This window comes from Macaca fascicularis, chromosome 11 (assembly GCF_037993035.2).
Source record: "Macaca fascicularis isolate 582-1 chromosome 11, T2T-MFA8v1.1".
NCBI lineage: Eukaryota > Metazoa > Chordata > Mammalia > Primates > Cercopithecidae > Macaca > Macaca fascicularis.
Window position 1 is genome coordinate 66543636 of NC_088385.1, and position 18620 is coordinate 66562255.

Here is an 18620-nt window from a genome sequence, read left to right on the forward strand (position 1 = left end):
TAATCCTTCATACAATCTTGGTTTAAAGCAGGTCAGGGATTTTAATCCTCACTGTGCAGATGAGAAAACTGATAACTGATGCTCAGCATTGTGTCTTGCTGAAGGCTGCATAACTTATAAGGGACTTAAAATTCAATGTTCTTATAACCAGTCTATACTATCTTCTCTAGACTGTTCTTATAACTAGTCTATACTCTTTCAAATAAACGTAAGCAACTGTATTCAACTGGTCAAATTTCTATTTTTGCATTGGATTGCTACATATTTTAACTAGTTTATAAGAGTAGTGTGATAAATTTACAAAGTTATATTACCTGTTTGTTGCGAACAATTCCTAGACCAACTGTATGGCTGTATTCTGTCTTCTACCTCTGTTGTATCATGTACTCTATCTTCTACCTCTGTTGTATCATGTACTCTGTCTTCTACCTCAAGTTCATGAACAAATCTTGGTATATCTATGTAGTAAACAGAATAATGGACCCCCACATCTTAAACTCTGCCGCTTCAGAATATTATGTTACATGGTAAGAGGAGAATTAAGGTTGCAGATGGAATTAAGGTTGCTAATTAGGTGACTTTGAAATTATCCCTGATTATGTGCATGGGCCCAGTGTAAATACCAGGATCCTTATAAGTGAAAGAGAGAAGGCAGCATGAAAGATACTCAGTCCAACCTTGACGGTTTGTTGATGTAGGAATGCAGCCAGAAGCCAAGGAATGCCAGTGGTGGCTTTCAGAGTATGGAAAAGCAAGGAAACAGATTCTGTCCTAAACCTTCCACTCACACCTTGATTTTAGTCCAGTGAGACCCATTTCAGACTTCTGACCTCTGAAATTGTAAGATAATAAATTTGTGCTGCTTTAAGCCATTGTATTTGTGGTTGTTTGTTACAGCAGCAACAGAAAAAGAATACAGCTCAACACTGTGAAATTATGGAGAGCCTCAGAGTAGAAACAGTGGTTTGTGCCAAGAGGTTACTAGGTCAGTCATAGGGGTATTTGCTGCTTTGATTGAATTTTTTGTTCCATGTTAAGTATGATCATAGGGCTAGGTTGTAATATGTCGTATGGTTCCTTTTGGATACATAGTTTGCTAAGGAAACCAGCTTACCCCTGCCTGTTCTTATGAAGAGTACAGAATATAGATCTTGGAGCATTTGGGTTCAAATGCTGCCTCTGATGCTTACTAATTATAATCTTTTTGAGCATCAGTTTTTTCATCTGTAAAATAAGGATAATACAAGTTCTTTATAGGGCTGTTGTGAGAATTAGCTATTAATTTGTGTTAAGTGCTTAAAATACTATTAATACTTGGCATATTGTAGGGACTAATTAAGTGGTAGCTATAATTATTACTAAATTATTCCTCAAATACTGTATTTTCTAGATTCATTTTCTTTATTCAGATCTAGATAGGAAAGTATCCAAAACTATCTCAAAGGGATGAGCGCCTTTGTGGTGGAGGCATTTTAGTATAATTACGTGAATTTTGTAATTTGATATTTTACTTAATTTTTTAAAACCTTTCGTGCTTTGAAATGCCTCTTCTTTGTCTGTTTTCATCATCATAAATATGTAGATGAAGCAAATTTGTATATTCTATAATAATTCATTTCATTGACTTTACTTATTGTACTGTCTTAACTGTTTTATATTGTGAGTCTTTAGGTTAGTTTTGATGTTACTACTTCAGCATGCGAATATCTTGGTAGTAGGGAAAGTATGCAGCACCTTGTAATAAGAGATCCTAGATTAAAAATACTTCACAATTGAGAAAAACCTAATCTGAATAGAGTTTTCAAAGACATTGTTGAGAGAGGAGTCTCTTAAGTGGATACATAGAAATGACTACTTCGGTCAGTGCCCCATTCTCTGTGTTTGACGGTGGTGGGTCTGCTTTAGGCCTGGTGGGAGCATATATTTGATCAGTCTTTTAGGCCTTCACCACAGTGGCTATATCCCAAGGGACAATATATTAATTAATTCAACCAACATGTGTTACACACCTCCTAATGCCAATAAACAAATAATGTCTGTTCAAGATGTTTCCAGCTTAGTGGGGAAGAACCAATGATCCCTGAAGTAGCATAGATTCTAGCAGTCTAGTTAGGCAGGGTGGTAAGACCTGTTTACTCTTTCTAGCTACCCACACACAAAGGCCAGTTGCAGCATGCCATGATTTCTTATGCAGTTTTAAAACGTGCATTGCTCTTACAAAACAGTTTGTCTGTGCCTGTCTTTTGACACCCTAGGTTTTCTCTAGTACGAGGAAAAACAAAACAAAATACATTCCTTACATAGACACCTGAAATACAAGGAATCCCTTTAAATTGTGTACTTAAAAACTATAATCACAGGCCTATTGAGTCTGTGGTTAAGAAACAGATATCAATAATCACATAGTATGTTTTAGTAAAACGAGGTTTCTCTTTTTCCTCAAATACATGTGGTATCTTTGTGGTGTTTTTCAATCAATTCCTTCGATTTTCATTTTACAGTCTTACTTCTCCCACACTTAACTAATTGGCATCTCATTTACCTGGATAAAGCTAGAAATCACAGAAAATTAGGAGGAGCTTTCCCCAAGGCACTCAACGATGTGGAAATGGTTGGATCTTTGGGTAGCCTTGGAGAACCGTTTGAACACGGAAGCTACAAAGGGTATCACTGTTTCTTCCCTATGTTTTCACTTGAATCCAGCAGTTAACAGAAGGGTAGCAGAGGAAAATAGAACTATTTGACCAAAAAAATCACTGCAATGAGTTAGTGGAAGGTTTCAAGTGAATTATGTGCCAAATGCCTTCCCATGCCTTCTATGCCTTTCTGTGCCTTTCTACCTTGAAACTGCATCAATAAATCAGTACAGAGGTAAGCTGAGCATGCCCGGCTGTTAATATATCCTCCCTAATATTCCAGTAAGCCTCTCACTGTGTCCTCATTTCTTTCACATAGACTATGGATTGTGTGGGTTGGTATAAATGCTAACAATCAAATAATTAGGCTTTTTCTTTCATGTTGAGTTGGCCAGATTTACATATTTGGCAGTATCTTAAACTTAGGAAAGTTTTTAAATGTTCATTCTTCTCCATTCATAACATGGTTCAGAAATAATGAATTGAGAGTTTCTGATATGAAATAATCCGTCAAATGTGGTAATGTGTCTATAAAAATATGGTTAAAATGAGTATAAATGGTTTTAGATACAGGGAAACATTTCTGTGATACTGTCTTGATAATTAAAATCCTAACATTACTTAACAGCTTTATGATGTGACAGCAGATGCCTAGAGTAGGTAGTTTTATTATTTTGGCTCGTACCTTTAGCTTATGTGAATGTATGTGGTGATCAATTAAATTATGCAAGATTTTATAATATATGACTTTGCTAATACTACTTTATAACTCTATTTTAGCTTTGACAATTCTGGTTTTAAAATATGCACACACACACACACACACACACACACTCACACACACATATATAGCCTCCCACCATGGGAAAGTGAATATTTAAAAAATGTTCTTAATTTATTTAGCAGGTATGAGTGCATATTTCTTACATGCATATATTGTGCAGTGGTAAAATCTGGGCTTTTAGTGTGCCCATAACTCAAGTGGTGAACATTGTATCCAATAGGTAATTTCTCAACCCTCATCCTCCTCCTAGCTTCCCACCTTTTGTAGCCTCCAATGTCTATTATTACAGCGAGTGACTGTTTGAGAAAAGTAAAGCTGCCTTATTTATCCCGGCATCCCTCCTGTACATAATATAATGGGTTTTGTGGCTAGCTACTCACTATATGTTGGTTAAATTAGTTATTTAATTAAACACAAGGAAAAAATGTATTCAGCTAGTCCCTTTGATTCAAACCTTTAATTCTTAAAATTGATGCGGAACTGGAGAATATTGCTTGGATATATGGTCAAATGGGGTTTCTCATTTGAACTTATCAAAACTTAGGCTTTCCCTTGTATGGGAAGAACCTGCTCTAGTAAAATTATCATACAATGTAGACCAGATCAGAATCTGTCTCCTCCGTAGGAAGGCATATCTGGAAAAGGGAGAGCCCGGAATATTGCTGCATCAAGCTTGCTTAATTTTTTCTTGAAAATTCAGCTATCAGATGTGGAGTGGATTGAAGTGTTATTTTAACAGTAGTATCTGCGTTAGGAAATATGAGGCCAGTATGTAGGTGAGAAGCCTGGGGGTTACAGAGGTTAGATACTTTGTTCAAGATGAGAAGTAGAGTATAGGTTTTACCCAACTCTTCTAATACTAAATCAAGGTGTTTTCTTGTCGTCGTTTTATTTTGTGGTTTTTGTTTTTGCTTTTGCTGCTGCTGCTTTTTTTTTTTTTAAGAGCCCTTTAAATAATCCTTTTTTAAAAAGAATCCTTTAGATTTTTTTAAAAACATCTTTTTTAAAAGAATTTTATGCTGCATCATAATAGTAATAACTGGTGGTCCCGGGGGAATGACGTTTAGTGAACAGGCTGAGGTCTGTCACAGTGCCAGTCCAGGGCAAAAGAGGTCCATGTCCTCCATCTGCTGCTGAGGAGAACACCAAGAGAGTCTAGTCCCTGTGGGGAACCCAGAGGGTAATAAAAGCATTGAAGCCATGGGACTTTAACTTCTAGGGCATAGTTATGGCTTCTATAAACTGTCTTTGCCATGTAATTTTACATTGCTTTTTAAATTGTTATATTCTGACATCATCATATGGAGGTTTTCTACTTTTATTTAAAATAACTTAAAATCCCAGTCTGGACAACATAGCCAGACCTTGTCTCTACAAAAACATTTTTAAAATTGTCCAGAGGTAGTGGCATGTATCTGTAGTCCCACCTACTGAGGAGGCTGAAGCAGGCTAGTTTGAGCCCAGGAGTTCAAGGCTGCAGTGAGCTTTGATTGCCACTGCATTCCATCCTGGGTGAAAGAGTGAGACCCTGTCACAAAATTGAAAAACACAATAAAATAAACTATGATAAAAATCCTAAAATAACAAAAGGTTACCTTAAGTTTTATTTAAGATGTAAATTTGTTTTGAGGTGTGGAAAGATCTCATGCCCTGTGAGATGTGACTGAGACAGTAGATTTAATGTTGCCTTAAACTTCGTTTATTTATATCTGGTTAATGACTAATGCCTTTGTAGTGTTTTTAAACCAGGAGAAATAATGACTTCTTATTTTACAAATAGCAGTAAAAAGTCAAAGCACATTAAGATACCTATTCTAGTGTAATTGGCAATAGCAACAGATGGAAACTACACACCCTATCATATTATGTTTTCTAACATATTCTCTGGCATTCCTATGTGGAGGAGAAGTGGTTAGGTGGTTGGGTGGGTGGAAGATGCTTGTGGTATGTGGATGTTGGGAAGGGGAGGGGATATTGACCAGTTTTGAGTAGGAGCATGTCGTTGTCTGCATTCATGTTAGATGTACAATTTAGGCAAAGATTTGGGGTTTTGAGTAGAGAGATTGAAGGCTGGGATAACACTTGGAAGGCTACTAAACTTGTTGGTGCCTGTGGGAATTAGGGAAAGAAGATAGATTTAACTTCTCCAAGTAGAATTTACAAGGATTGGCAACTTTGGTTTCATTTTAGAGAAGAGGAGACATTTTTGCTGACTCTGAGACTTTGAGCTGAGTGGCAGAATGTTAGTGCATTTAATAGAAAGCTGTGGGACCACAGTGCAAGCTGAGAGTGATGGTGGGGAGCTAAGTGGAACCCAAGGTCCTGAGCTAGAAGAATATTTTTAAAGCACTCTCTCTCTGAACTTGTTTCCTCTATTGGCTAAATACAGTAGTATCTTCTATTGAATGGATAATAGCTAAGAAAGTAAGGGTCTTAAATGTACTATGTACTCAAATCACCTTTCCAATAATTCTTTTCCATTAGTGAACTCCTGTTGTCAGCAAGAAGGAGGAATCTATTAAGGTGGTAGAATACTTGCATATTTAGGATCACCCTCCCCCAATTAGATTTTTCTAGGATGTATTAAAACTTTAAAGGAATTATTCTGTGAAAGCAAATTTGACTGATGGCATCTTTCTCTTATGCTTATCAAGGTTAAAAATGATTTCTTTTTACATTATAACTCTGAGAGATAATTAATGTGGATTGTTTTCTTCTGCTGTAAGCTAACTTTTAGCTCCATTGTAATTCTAGAATTTAGAAAATAGAATCACTGTTAGTACTACTCAGTGAAAGTTAGGATTATGGTACTGTTTCCAGGAAAAGAATAGAAAAAAATATTGTATCCAGATGAGAAAAGAAATGTGTTATATTATTTCCATTATGTTTGTGAGACCTTTGGTTTTTGTGTTTTCTGATTAATTTACTGCTGTTTTCCATTCACAAGATATATGTGAGCTTTCTGTTCTTTAGAATTTCTTGTACTTTTTATTCAGATGAAAAACTTGGATTTTGCACATTAATTCAGTTTTACTCCTTAGTTACAATGCGAAAAACATCATAATCTCACAAGGGAAATGTGTAAAATGCTTCGTGAAACTTGGGAATAATATTATAAATAAATCTATTGCCAAGAACTTATTGTCATGTTTTAAACATGGAATTAATAACCTGTTCCAAGGGCACACAGGCTATTTATCAAGGTTTTCTCCTAAGACTATCTGCATTTCCTTTCTCTCCTGTCCTCATATTATTGAAGAATTTTGGAAACCGGAAATTAAAAAAAAATCTCGCATGATCCTATTTTTGGAGTTACTTTTGAGAATTTATAACCTTGGCAAAAGTTAGTCACCTTCAGCCATTCTCTCCCCAGGGCTCCTGGTGAACAGGTCTGTTTTGCATTTGGCTTTTCTTTTCTCAAAGGTGCATGTAGAAACCACACTGTCTGTGTTTATCTTACATCTCACAGAATTTAGTTGCCCAACTTTAGTAATGTGATTTCTCTGTACTCTAAGTTATATTCTTATAAAAAAAGGTGAGTCAAATTGTTGAAGGTGTTAGTGTGATTACAAAGGTGACTAAAGTTAATATTAAACTCAGTTCATTCTATTTGCTATTTGTTTTACACCAGCAAACAACCCATAATTTGCTGCTTTAGGTGAATTTTAATTTTTGATATATTTGCTTAAAATGTTTATTTAACATGTTAAAGTAATATGATAGAAGAAATATCTTATGTGAAGAAAGATGAATTCTACATTTAGAAAGAAAATATGTAATTTATAATTTGAACTCTTTAAACTTTTCGAACATGCACACTAGACTTAACAGACCCTGGTTTTATCAGTGGATAGTATTTTTTGAGGATTTTATATTGTAACGACAGTAAGCAAAATAATACAAAATAAGTACAAAATACATTTTTCAAACTCCTGTCAATTTTGTTCTTTATAGATCTTATCAAACTATTTCCTTGATAACAATGTTTACATATCAAAAGTATGTCTTTGTATTTCTCTTCTTGTTTAACTTTAGAATATTTTGTAATAATACTAGCTAAAACAGTTAACTTATACATATGGGAACCTTTTAAAATTATTATTCTTGATGTAATAAATAACATATTAACTGAATAATGTTGATGATAATTTCTGTACATAAAATTGAGTCTTGTCATATTATCAATATAAAAAAGTAGTTGATAAAGCAAACAATATTATTGAAATTTTATTCTTTTACCCTTTTTAAAAAAGAAACTACTTTGAGGTATATGTACAGGGTACAAAATGAAGTTATTCGTTGGTTAATCACTTATATTACATTTTAGTAATTTTACCCCAAATAAATGTATTGAACACTCACTAGCCACTAAGCACCTTGTTTCATTGGGACAAAGAAGCATTTGAAGATTTCTCAGTAAATATATAGACTGCTTTTGATTGTCAGATATATTATATAATTGTGAAATTCATAGTACAATTTGTTCACTGTGTTAAAATCTCAGTTTATGTCTAATTTTGTACTAGGGTAAAATTTCTTTATGCTTTTATTTCATTTTAGTTTTTAAGCTTAAGTTTTCAGTAGAAATGATAGAAACATACCACATATTTTGTAAAAGCATTTAATTTATTTGGTTAAATAAATTAGATAAAATTTCTAGAAGTTATTTGTGTTATTACCTGTTTATTATTATTTAATAATTACACATTTAGAAATGCAGCCTTCCCAAATCTTTGGGAAGCATATTTTACAAGTGGCAACTGCTTAGTGCTTAGATGTAAATAATAGCATCTTTCACAAAGGAAATCAGATATTTCTCTTCCACTGATAGAGGGAGTCTGGCATGCTGTTTGATAGAGAGGAACATAGGCCTCAAATCTGGACAATCTAGAGTCGGAATCCGGGACCCAATATTTCACAGCTATGTGAAATAAGTAATCAAAACTCTGAGCTTCAGTGTCCCCATAGGAAAATATTTATCATAATGTCTATCATGTATCATTTAGAGAATAGGGTAATAGGTATAAATTATTTGGCACAATGGTTACCTAGAATATGAAAAGTATTTAATAAATTACAGCACTGCATTTTTCCAAAGGTTATTGTAATTTCTTCAAACACAAAGATGGTACTAATGATCTATCACCAGATTCACCCTCACACAGGGCTGGGGACTCTTTGGGGCAGAGAACAGGCATTTACAGAATGGCTGACCATGTAGGGAGTGTTATGTGTGATCAGGAAACAGATTAAACTGGCTGGCCTACAAGAGATTCAACACTTTGACCCTGGCCTCTTTATTATTGTTCGTAACTTACAAAGTTACCTAGTCTCAGACTCAGTGAAAAGTCACTCAACTATTAATTTATATAGTACAGCATTTTTGCAATATGCTTTATGCATATTAAATCACATGATGGAAAATGTGCTTGAAAATGTGGCTACATCAACATAACACATGAGAAGGTTAAATTTAGCAGTTCACATTGCCAGTCTTGGCCACCTTCTTTGACCTATGATATAATTTAAGCCAAGCTTACTTTAGACTTTGAAAAGTATCAACTAATTGTGCATGTCAAAGCAGGTTCTTGAAAAAGAGAAAGAACTAACTTTCCCCTATTTGAGAGAAGAGAGAGGGAAGGGCAAAGCAGAGTCTCTGGAGATATGTGTGTAAGTTTGCTTGTGGCTAAAAGTTAATGATCAGTTGCCTCTGTTCTTAGCCCTGAGCCAGGAGAAAAGTGTCAAACGCGGGTTCTCTCTCTATTCAGGTAACTTTAAAAATGATACAAATCGTATTCATGTTCATTGTAGTTTAGATTATAGAGGTGATTTTTTTTTTTCCTTTAGTGTCATGTGATTTCATGCTCTAAGTATATTGGAATAACAGTGAAAAACTTTATATATGCTGGCTAATGTAATAAAAAATATTTTATTTTTGAAGTATTCCAAGTTAAGGCTAAGCAGAGATTCTGTATTATATTAGATGGGAAGATAATTTTTACATGTTTTTATGAAACTATCAATTGTGGTTCTTAATCCTACTGGCTGAAAGATGTATTAATCATAATTATTTAAAATAAGGTACATTATATAGTGTGCCAAGTCTTGGCTAGTAAGGAAAATTTAAAAAATTTTTAACATTGACATTCTGAAAATAAGACTAAATCTTTAATCATTAAATTATTTGTATTTCATATTATAATGCCAAAAGTAACCTATTTTTCCTATTCTGAATCATTGTGTTTTATAACTGTGTGTGTGTACTTTGTTGGAAAAAAATAGTAAAAATAAATTGATTTTTATTATAGGACTTAGGTAATTTCATTCCAAAACATTTGGGATAGTATTACTACTTCTCATTTAGATACACACCAAAGCCATGCTGACAGGTTCATAATTTCACATATTCTCAGGTGTTGATGAGCAATGATTTTATTTTTGTATTCCTCCATTCAGGAGGTTTAAAGGTACGGACAGCAGGCCGGACCAGCACCAGGCCTGTATCAGGGAGACAGACTTTCTTATCTCCCATCTTGTGTGGAGTACTTAGAGCCCCCTCTACCACGCAGAGCATGAACTTCTGCTTCATTGACTACTTCCAGTCCCACATTCCAGCAGGCTCAATGCTGTGTTTTCCAGTGTTGTGTTGGAAAACCATGCTGTGTTTTCCCTCTGTTTCTGGGCAATGGAGATGCTTCTTCTTGTTGATACTGTTATTATGATCACCATTTAGGTTAGATATTTAATTTGTTTTTTGCTTTTCAGATTTTTTTATCATCATGTGCTTGCAGCAGAGAGGTTACATTCACATGTGAATTTACAGCAACATGTTGATTCTTTGGCTGACTTTGGACTAAAGGTGGATAGCAAATTATCAAATATAAAGTGCATCGCAGTTCTGTATTGCCTATTGCAATTAGATATGCATTGAATTCTAATTGTGTGGGTTGCAAACATGACATTCTTATATAATAATCAAAGAGCTTATTTGTGTTCGTACCTGGATGGAAGGCTGTGCCATCTCTCTATCAAGATAGTTCTGTAAGTGTACTTTATAGTAGTCCAAGGACTTTAATTCAAATGCAGTTTTGGATCTAGTCAGCTATTTGACCCGAGCTTTAACAAAGCCATAGAATTCTCCACTCTAAAGCATAAAAGAGTTGACTTTGACTCAGGATATTTTGTAGGCTAAAGTCTCATTTCCATCACTTCTATGATAAAATAACTTACAAGGTTCTTACGAAATTTATAATTTTGAGCAGTATATTAAACATGTCAGAATGATTTTGCCACATAATATTTCCACGTATAATGAAGCTAACCTCTTGAACAAAACGTTGATCATTTTATATCTGAGTGTAGAAGAACATTTGCTGAAATTGATGAATTGGTTTTGGCATAATAAATATTGAGCTGTTGTTTTTGACAATAATTGGCAAATAGATTCAGTTATTTCTTAAAGTTGATTCTAAAATATACTAGTAAGAATATGTCATAACAAAGAATAAGTGCTGAAATTGAGACTCCCATGATGTTGAACAAAATTAAGCCCTAGCTCAGTAAGGTAGGACACTGTGTTACTTATAGTTTAGACAAGTTGTCAGAGAATATGTTTTTTTTGTTTTTCTGGGGTTTTTTTGTCCACAAGTAATCTCTAGTAATTTTTGTTAGCAATAAAATATTTACCTGAGCATTTAATTAGTACACTTTCTTCTCTTTTGTGCAGCCTAACATCATAGAAGGAGTGAAAAACTGTCTCATATAACCCAAAGGACATTAACAAAGATGAATAAAATATTGCAATATTCATTTCTTACCCATAACACTGAACTTAATGTTGAAGCAGGTTTATAAAGATGACACTGCATGTTTAATTCTGTGTATCAGTTCTTCAAATGTCTTAAGTCTCTATTGATCTTTGCTGTGCTACTTGTTGGAACATCATTGGTTATCTAACTGGAAGAGGGCATTTATTTATCTGTTAGTTCTCCAAGGATATCCTCATCTCTCTTGAGAAGAATTTTTGCAAATATTCTTTTGGATTTTTTTACTCTTTGCTTGTCACTTGATGAAATCATGCTCATCATTCAAGGCTCAAGTAACCAAAATATTTTTATGATCTCAGTCTGGTTTAGTTATGCTGCCTTATACAATTAGTTATTACTTTAGAGCAGTTTTTCCCAACTCGATTTTGATGAAAAAATTATTCCCTAATGACCTAAGCCTTACACCTGATTTATCCATTTTATGTGTTAACTTTTCTCTTTTGCATTATGTTGCATAATATTTATGTAATATTAGAAGAACTAAGAAAATAGCCACTAAAACAATTTTCCATTTTTAGGGATTCAGATAATTCTAGCTGAAAAGCTGCCATAGAGTGTTATATTCATTTTTCCTTGTTATTATCTCTAAAAAGATTATATACTCCATGAAGGCATAGACTATATCTTGTTTCCTCTTTATACCCGTAGTGCTAGCACACTGGACTTCTGCCACATAGGAGTCGTTTGATAAATATTTGTGAATTAAATGATAGAAAGAGGCTTTCTTCTTCTCGCAAAACTTTGTTGATAGAACTGTTTAAGGTGACGGGTAATCCATATCACTGGGTCCAAAGAGCTTAGATTACACATGAACTAGTGCTGATATTTGAAAGGGCCAGTCAGGTGGGGAAAGCAGAGGAAATCTGAACTGTGCTGATATTTTTTTTGTCAGCCCACCAATGTTATATGTATAGATAGCAGGCCTGTTTACGTTAAGTCAAAATTCTCTACAGTCTTATCAGCTCTCTAAAGTAAGAGGTGCTGGGAAGAAGGTGCAGAAAAGAGGAGCAGCTTGGCAGAAATAAGGCAGGAGATCTGTGTTCCAATAAAAAGGGCTAAAATTTAGGCCACAATTTCCGTCCTTTGGGAACTGGAGTGAAAACCAACAGTCAAGATAGAAGTCATGCTACAGAGATAGGAGTACATTTGGGAATGCTGTTACTCATGTGATATTCTGGTATCCCAGATCACAATGGATACAATGGGACAGAAGATAGATCAGATTCAAACATGCTAGAGGGTTTAGGACTTCTAAAATGCTAAGACTCAGTTACAGTTGTCTCATAAAGTGGTAGGTCTGATCCTCATCTCTCAGATCATCTTACCCACAGCTAAGCAAGTCTGGGTCAACGAGGGCAATGATGGAACAAGGCTGTATGCCAGTCATTATTCAGCAGACTAGTTTGTTTCTTCATAGCATGGTGATGACAAGGGTCCCAAGACATCCTTAAGAACTAGCAAGAGAGGACAGGCTCAAATGCACAAATGGTTTCAAATATCTACTTATTTCATATTTTCATATTTCTTATTGTCTTATTCACTGGTCATAGTATTCCGGGCTGAGTCTTTGTATACCCCCAGAATACCCAGTGTGATTGAATTTGGAGATGGTGCCTTTGGGAAGTAATTAAGTTGTGATGGTAGCATCTTGTTCTGATGAAATCAGTGTCCTTATGAGGCAACAGAGAACTTGATCTCTCCCACTGTCTTCTTGGACAGAGGAAGGCTAAGTGAGCACACAGCAAAAGAGCCCTCAACCTCACCTGACCATGTGGCACTCAGATATCAGACTTGCAGCCTCCGGAAGTGTGATAAAACAAATTTCCATTGTTGAAGCCACCACTGTATTTTGTTACGGCAGCCAGGGCAGACTGGCATACACAGCAGATCACATGTTTAAGCCTCAAAGTAAAGGTAAAAGGAAAATGTTAAAAGAGGAAGATAGAGAGGGGAAGCATTTGTGGCCTGTTTTGTTATCAACCATAATTTTACCACAGTCTGAAAAAATACAATGCATGATGTAATAAAATCTGTGTAGGGATTACACATTAATGAACTATGCTTCTTTTTATATAAAATAATTTAAATGAACACTTTTAGAAAAAAAAAATGAACTGGGTCAGATGTTCTGATGTTATTTAGCACTTCCACTTTCCACATCATGCACTTACATATTAAGTATACTTCAGGACTATTATGTGTTTACTAGTTTTGCAGCTATTGCAGATTCCCCAGTTATATATAAAGCCAAATGACTAAATATTTCTTTAAATCTTTCTTCACATAATCTGTTCAAAAATTAAATTTTTTATTATTTCATTGCCAATTGACCTTCAGGCAAACTGTCAAGAAATTTATGAGGGTAACAGCTTGAATATGTGTACCCAAGTGTCTCTTGGGTAAAATATGACTTATGGCTTTCTTGCTTCTGAAATGATTAAGTCTCAAAACCTGAAGTTGACAGCAGAGTCATTGTACAGATTGATGTTCTCAATGACTAACATTTGACAGAATTTGCTTCTGATTTATAATGCTTCTAGGTAAAAACAATTTACTTCATTTTTTAGTATTTTTACTGTGTTCTTTCACTAATTGGATAAAAAAATAAATTTTTATATTGAATATATTTGCATTTTGAGTAAACTAATATTTTAAATTGAACTTTTATTTTTTAAAGTACAATTTTTATTTTTTTAAGTATGCTGGCATGATTTCTGCCCTTTTCTTTTTTGATGTGAAGTAGTTCCTGATTTTTTTTAATTGTAGCTAACAGCAAACTATTACTCATATAAAATCTGTTTAGTAATAATTGGATTTTTTTTACCATTTTTTTCATTCAAGCATGTCAAATGGATGTGAAGAACAATTATAAACAATTAGGTACAACCCCCACTAACAAACTTTATAATTTCTGGAAAATAGAGAACTAATAAATCGCTTTTTTCTTACTCCTCAATTACTCTAAGTTATTATAATTTTTTTTAAGAATTAAAGTATGCCACATTAAAGAAGGAAACAAAATGCAAAAAATAGAGAGTGTAGATAATACATAATTCCTTCCTAGAGTATTTTTATCTACTAAGTAGGTAAAGGGACATATTTTTATTTTATGTTTCCTATATAATTTATACTTTCTACCTTATGCAAATGTTACTTAAAATCTTTCGCTAAATGCAAAAGTTTAAGTAACATTTGCATAAGGTAGAAAGCATATTAACAAAATTAATATCCAGAGGACTACCATTCAACTGAAGAATTTACTAGAATATCACTTGAAATGAGTTTATTCCTCTCCTGTTTCATCTGCACCCTGTTTCATACAGAGACAGCTTATTTTAAACTTTATTATGTTTTAGCTCATTGCATGTGTGTGTGTGTGTTTTAATATAGTGCTTAGTGTTTTTTCTTAGAAAGATTTAATGAATAGTTGTGAATTTTTGATACTTCGAATTTATAATGGAATCTAGGATGAGATCTTTTGAGTGCAGTCTTTTTGTGAACTGCATTTTCCTTTCTAGTAAAAAGACAAAATCAGGGTTTGTGTGTGAAGAGGTTGGTCCAATGCATCATTATTGGCTAGGCCAGAGGCATATTGGAAGGGGTGACACGTAAGCTGGAAAAATTTGAAAATCGAACATTGAAATATTAAAGAGATTTTTTTAAGGAGCTCTTAAACCTTGCATACAAATGTTTATTAACAAAGCTAGTGGTATTTATAGCTTACTCCAAATTGGAACTTATTCCAAACTAAACATGTTATCTTCTTTTACCTAAAACTTGTCTCAATAAATAAATGGTTTCAGCGAGACTTTCAGGTCAAATATCTGTCTCATTCTCAATCCCTCTCTTTTCTTCCACTAGTTTTAGCATCCATCTTCCAAGTACAGTAAGGTTCTAGTTCCTTAATTGCTCTCAAATCTTCCCTCTTGTCTTTCCACAAGGCTACTGTTTTGTCATGGCTTTTCTAGATTACTTGCAGTAGAATCTAATAGGTTGTTGCTATAACCTCTGTCTTCAACTGTATTCTTTACCCTATCTCTTAAATGCAAACTAGCCAAATCATTCCCTTACTCAAAAACCAGTAAGTAATTTTGAAAGTTTTAAGAAAAATGTGCTTTGTGCTTTTCTACCCTCACTTGTTTCCAACTACATAGGTCATGGTGCCATGGTGTCCCTTACTTCTAGGACATACAAATATTATAGGATCCTTGGGTGTCACTTCACCAGCCAGAAACCTCTGTGGCTGGTGGTGCCTTTGCCCAAGTTTTTACTGGAGTCTGGTGGGCTCATTCCATCCACTTGGCCTGGCAGGCTGCACTTGGCTTGCTCTGCTGGCCTGAATCTCATACCTGCCAAGGTGAGCCAGGTGTGGAGCAGCGAGGGGCATATGAGTGAGCAAGCATGGGGCTTAGCCACTGCACACAGCCAGGCATGCTGGCTGAGGTCACAGCCCTGGCTCAGGGAACTCCCAGGTCTGGGCTCCCTGAAGGGCCATAGCTCCTCCCTCCCTCTCTCTTCTCTCCTTCTTGTTGCCTGCAACATGGCGGGGAAGGGGTGTGTTTTAGCCCTGTTTGTGTTACAGCTTTTATCCCCACCATTCAGCAGGTCTGAGTTTTTGTCCTGTGTCCAGGAAGAATGAGGTATGTGGACAAATGGAGGGTGAGCAAGGGGAAGAGGAGTTTTATTGCGTAATAGAACAGCTCAGAGGAGACCCGCAGTAGGTAGCTCCTCTCTGCAGCCACAGTATCCTGATGAGTGTTCATCTCTTAGCAGAGAGGATACTCTGAAGTGGGTAACTGCTGTCTGCAGCTAGTAGTTCCGATGTCTGCTCAGCTCTCTTCAGAGAGGAGACTCTTCTACACAAGCAGGTTGTCCCATCATCTCTTTGAGTCTAGCTGAGTCCAGGGTTTTCATGGGCTTTGGATGGGAGGAAGTGCCTCCTGATTGGTTCATGGGCAGCCACAGGTGGGCACGGAAAAAGCACCATAATTTCCCATTCTGGTCCTTGGGTCTGACAGCCTGGCACCCAAGCTTTAGGCCTTCCCCAGCTTGAAGGTGGAGTTTCACCTGGAACCCATCCCTTTCTATCCAGGAGTCTGTCTGTCTCCTGAAGCTGTTCATGATGCCCAGGCTGCTTGTGCCAACGGGTGGCTGCAAGCTAGTGCTGAAGCTACCCTCAGCCCCCACTTTGCCTCCCTCCTGTGCTTGTTGATGCCCAAAGTCCAGGGGGGCTGAGGTGGCAGGGGGCTGGCATGTCAGTGCTGCCCTGAGCAAAGACACACCAGTGTGTGTCTTTGGTTCCAACAGTGTGCAGGCTTGGCCTCATCTTTGCTCCAAGATCAGAACAGGCACCAGGAACAGAGGGAAGCCAAGCTGTGGGAGCAGGCATTTCTGAGCCTGCAGGGACAGAGGGGCCTTTCTAGGCCCCCAAGAGTGCACAGATGCCAGTGTCCGCAGTGTGACTTGAGTGGCTGCAGCTGCACCTAGGAAGGTGGGCTCCTGCCTGCCCCCAGCTCCCAAGAGCACAGGGATGCCTGGGTCCCCAGCCATGGCTCGGTGGCCACAGCTGCTCCCAGGGAGTGCAAGACTTCTGCCTTGCCAAGTCGGAAAGGAGCGGAGCTTCCACCTATTCCCGGCTATTTGGAGCCCCAGATGTACCCCTCCCACTGCAGCTGGCATCATGCCAGTGGCCACTATAGAAGGGCCACCACTGCCATCATCAACTGGTATTTTTTTTGTTACCTATTTCACCCTACTCCCAATTTCACCCTACCTGAACTCATCCCAGGAGTTAATCCCATTCTTCAAGACAGTTCAAACAGTTCAGTGCAACCTTAACTCTTCTTGTTCTAATTTCTTGACTATCATTATCTAGGTTAGGTTATTCTCCTCTTTGCCCCATAGAAATCTGAACTTACCTGTCTCAGGAAGTTTATCATATGATGTAATTATCTACTTTATAATTACCTCCTACATTTTGTCCTTTTATAGAAAGGAAACTATCTCTTACGTCTTAGTCATCTTTGTATTTCCAATGTGTGGCACAGTCTTTGGCATAAAATGAAATACCAAATAAATATTTGGTGAGTGAATGAATGAATGAATGGATGAATGAATGCTGGAGACACCAAGACATTAAGTACAATGTTCTACCTTGATTTCATCATAAGGGCAGAATTAGAATTAAGAAAGAAGCATGGTAAGGGTTACCTCTAAGTATAAAAACCCAAGGTAGAAAGTTATTGCCACTAAAATGATCATTTCAGAGACAGGCAGGATCTGTAACTGAAGACCAGCACAGTTAGTTATTCCATAACTCCAAGCTGTGGAACTTATTCATGTTAATCATTTTTACAATGCTCATGTGTTTTTCCACAGTAATTAGTAATAACCTGAAAAATAAAGGCATTTTCTGCCTGACTTTACTGGCATCAAGGAAAAGCAAGTTAGAAAGGCTATCCCACTTTGCAGTCAAAACGTCCAAGAACAGAACTTTTACAAAGGATAGAGAGGCAAAAGACAGGAAAAGTAGAAACCAGTCCAAGTCTGTGGGATTCGTAGCCAAGAAAGAATGAAACAGTGCATCACTGAGGTGGTCCTGAGAGCTTCCAAGAGTCTGGGGCCGAACGTCACAGAAGATAGAGGACTTTTTCCAATGTAGTGTTTTCAAGATATTATTTAACCAGATTTGAAAAATAGCCTTGGAATGTATAGGCATTATGTCTAGTCTTATTTCTTTTAGACTGAAAATGAGTTATCTTGATTGCTATTGTGTTTTGGATCGAGAAGGAGGCAGGTAGGAGAGAAGGAGGTTCTTTAGCCTCTACTCTTCAGAATAAGTAAAATGAAAATTTCTCCACCTCTTATATTCTTGGCCACTCTCTACTTGCAGACTTTTTTTTTTTTTTACCTCTATCCCTGAATGATTAATCTCTATTATAATATTGTATTTATTTTCTTTATATAGAATGCAATCTATAATTATCTTATTTATATTTTTAACTTTCTCATTGCCTCTCTCCTCTACTAAAATATGTATTCATATTTTGTTTAGCCCTGTAGCCACAGTGCTTGACAAATAATAGGCTTTCAATTGATATTTGTTGAACAAATGAATAGATGAACTGATGACTAAAAATGAAGTTAGGTTGATAGTAATAATTGTAGTTCTTTGGACTGTTCACCTTCATTTGCCTTTTCTATGACCCTGAATTCTCTGTAAATTCCTGCACCAAATATTTGTGGGAAGCACATGAGCTGAAAGAGAGGTCAAATGAGTAGAGAGGTCAAATGAGTTTTTGCCCTACTGCTTTCTCATCATTGCTAATGCCCTCAGTGGAAAAAGCAACAGCGCAACAAAAACACTGCCTATGG

At 36.1% G+C, this 18620-nt stretch overlaps 1 protein-coding gene across 12 annotated transcripts in view; it reads left to right on the forward strand.

The window, feature by feature from the left end:
* Positions 1-18620, forward strand: part of SLC16A7 (solute carrier family 16 member 7) — a 169953-nt gene that overhangs the window by 61733 nt on the left and 89600 nt on the right. Inside the window, exons 1-2 of one of the 12 annotated variants that reach the window (XM_045365534.3) lie at positions 8964-9090; positions 10186-10279. The exons of 7 other annotated variants lie outside the window; for them this stretch is intronic. The gene's annotated coding sequence lies outside the window, so the exon portion shown is untranslated. Of the gene's footprint in view, positions 1-6776; positions 6810-8963; positions 9091-9118; positions 9189-10185; positions 10280-18620 lie in introns of those variants that run through there. 4 more of the 12 variants (XM_005571413.5, XM_015431140.4, XM_015431139.4 and 1 more) reach the window with 4 other exon arrangements.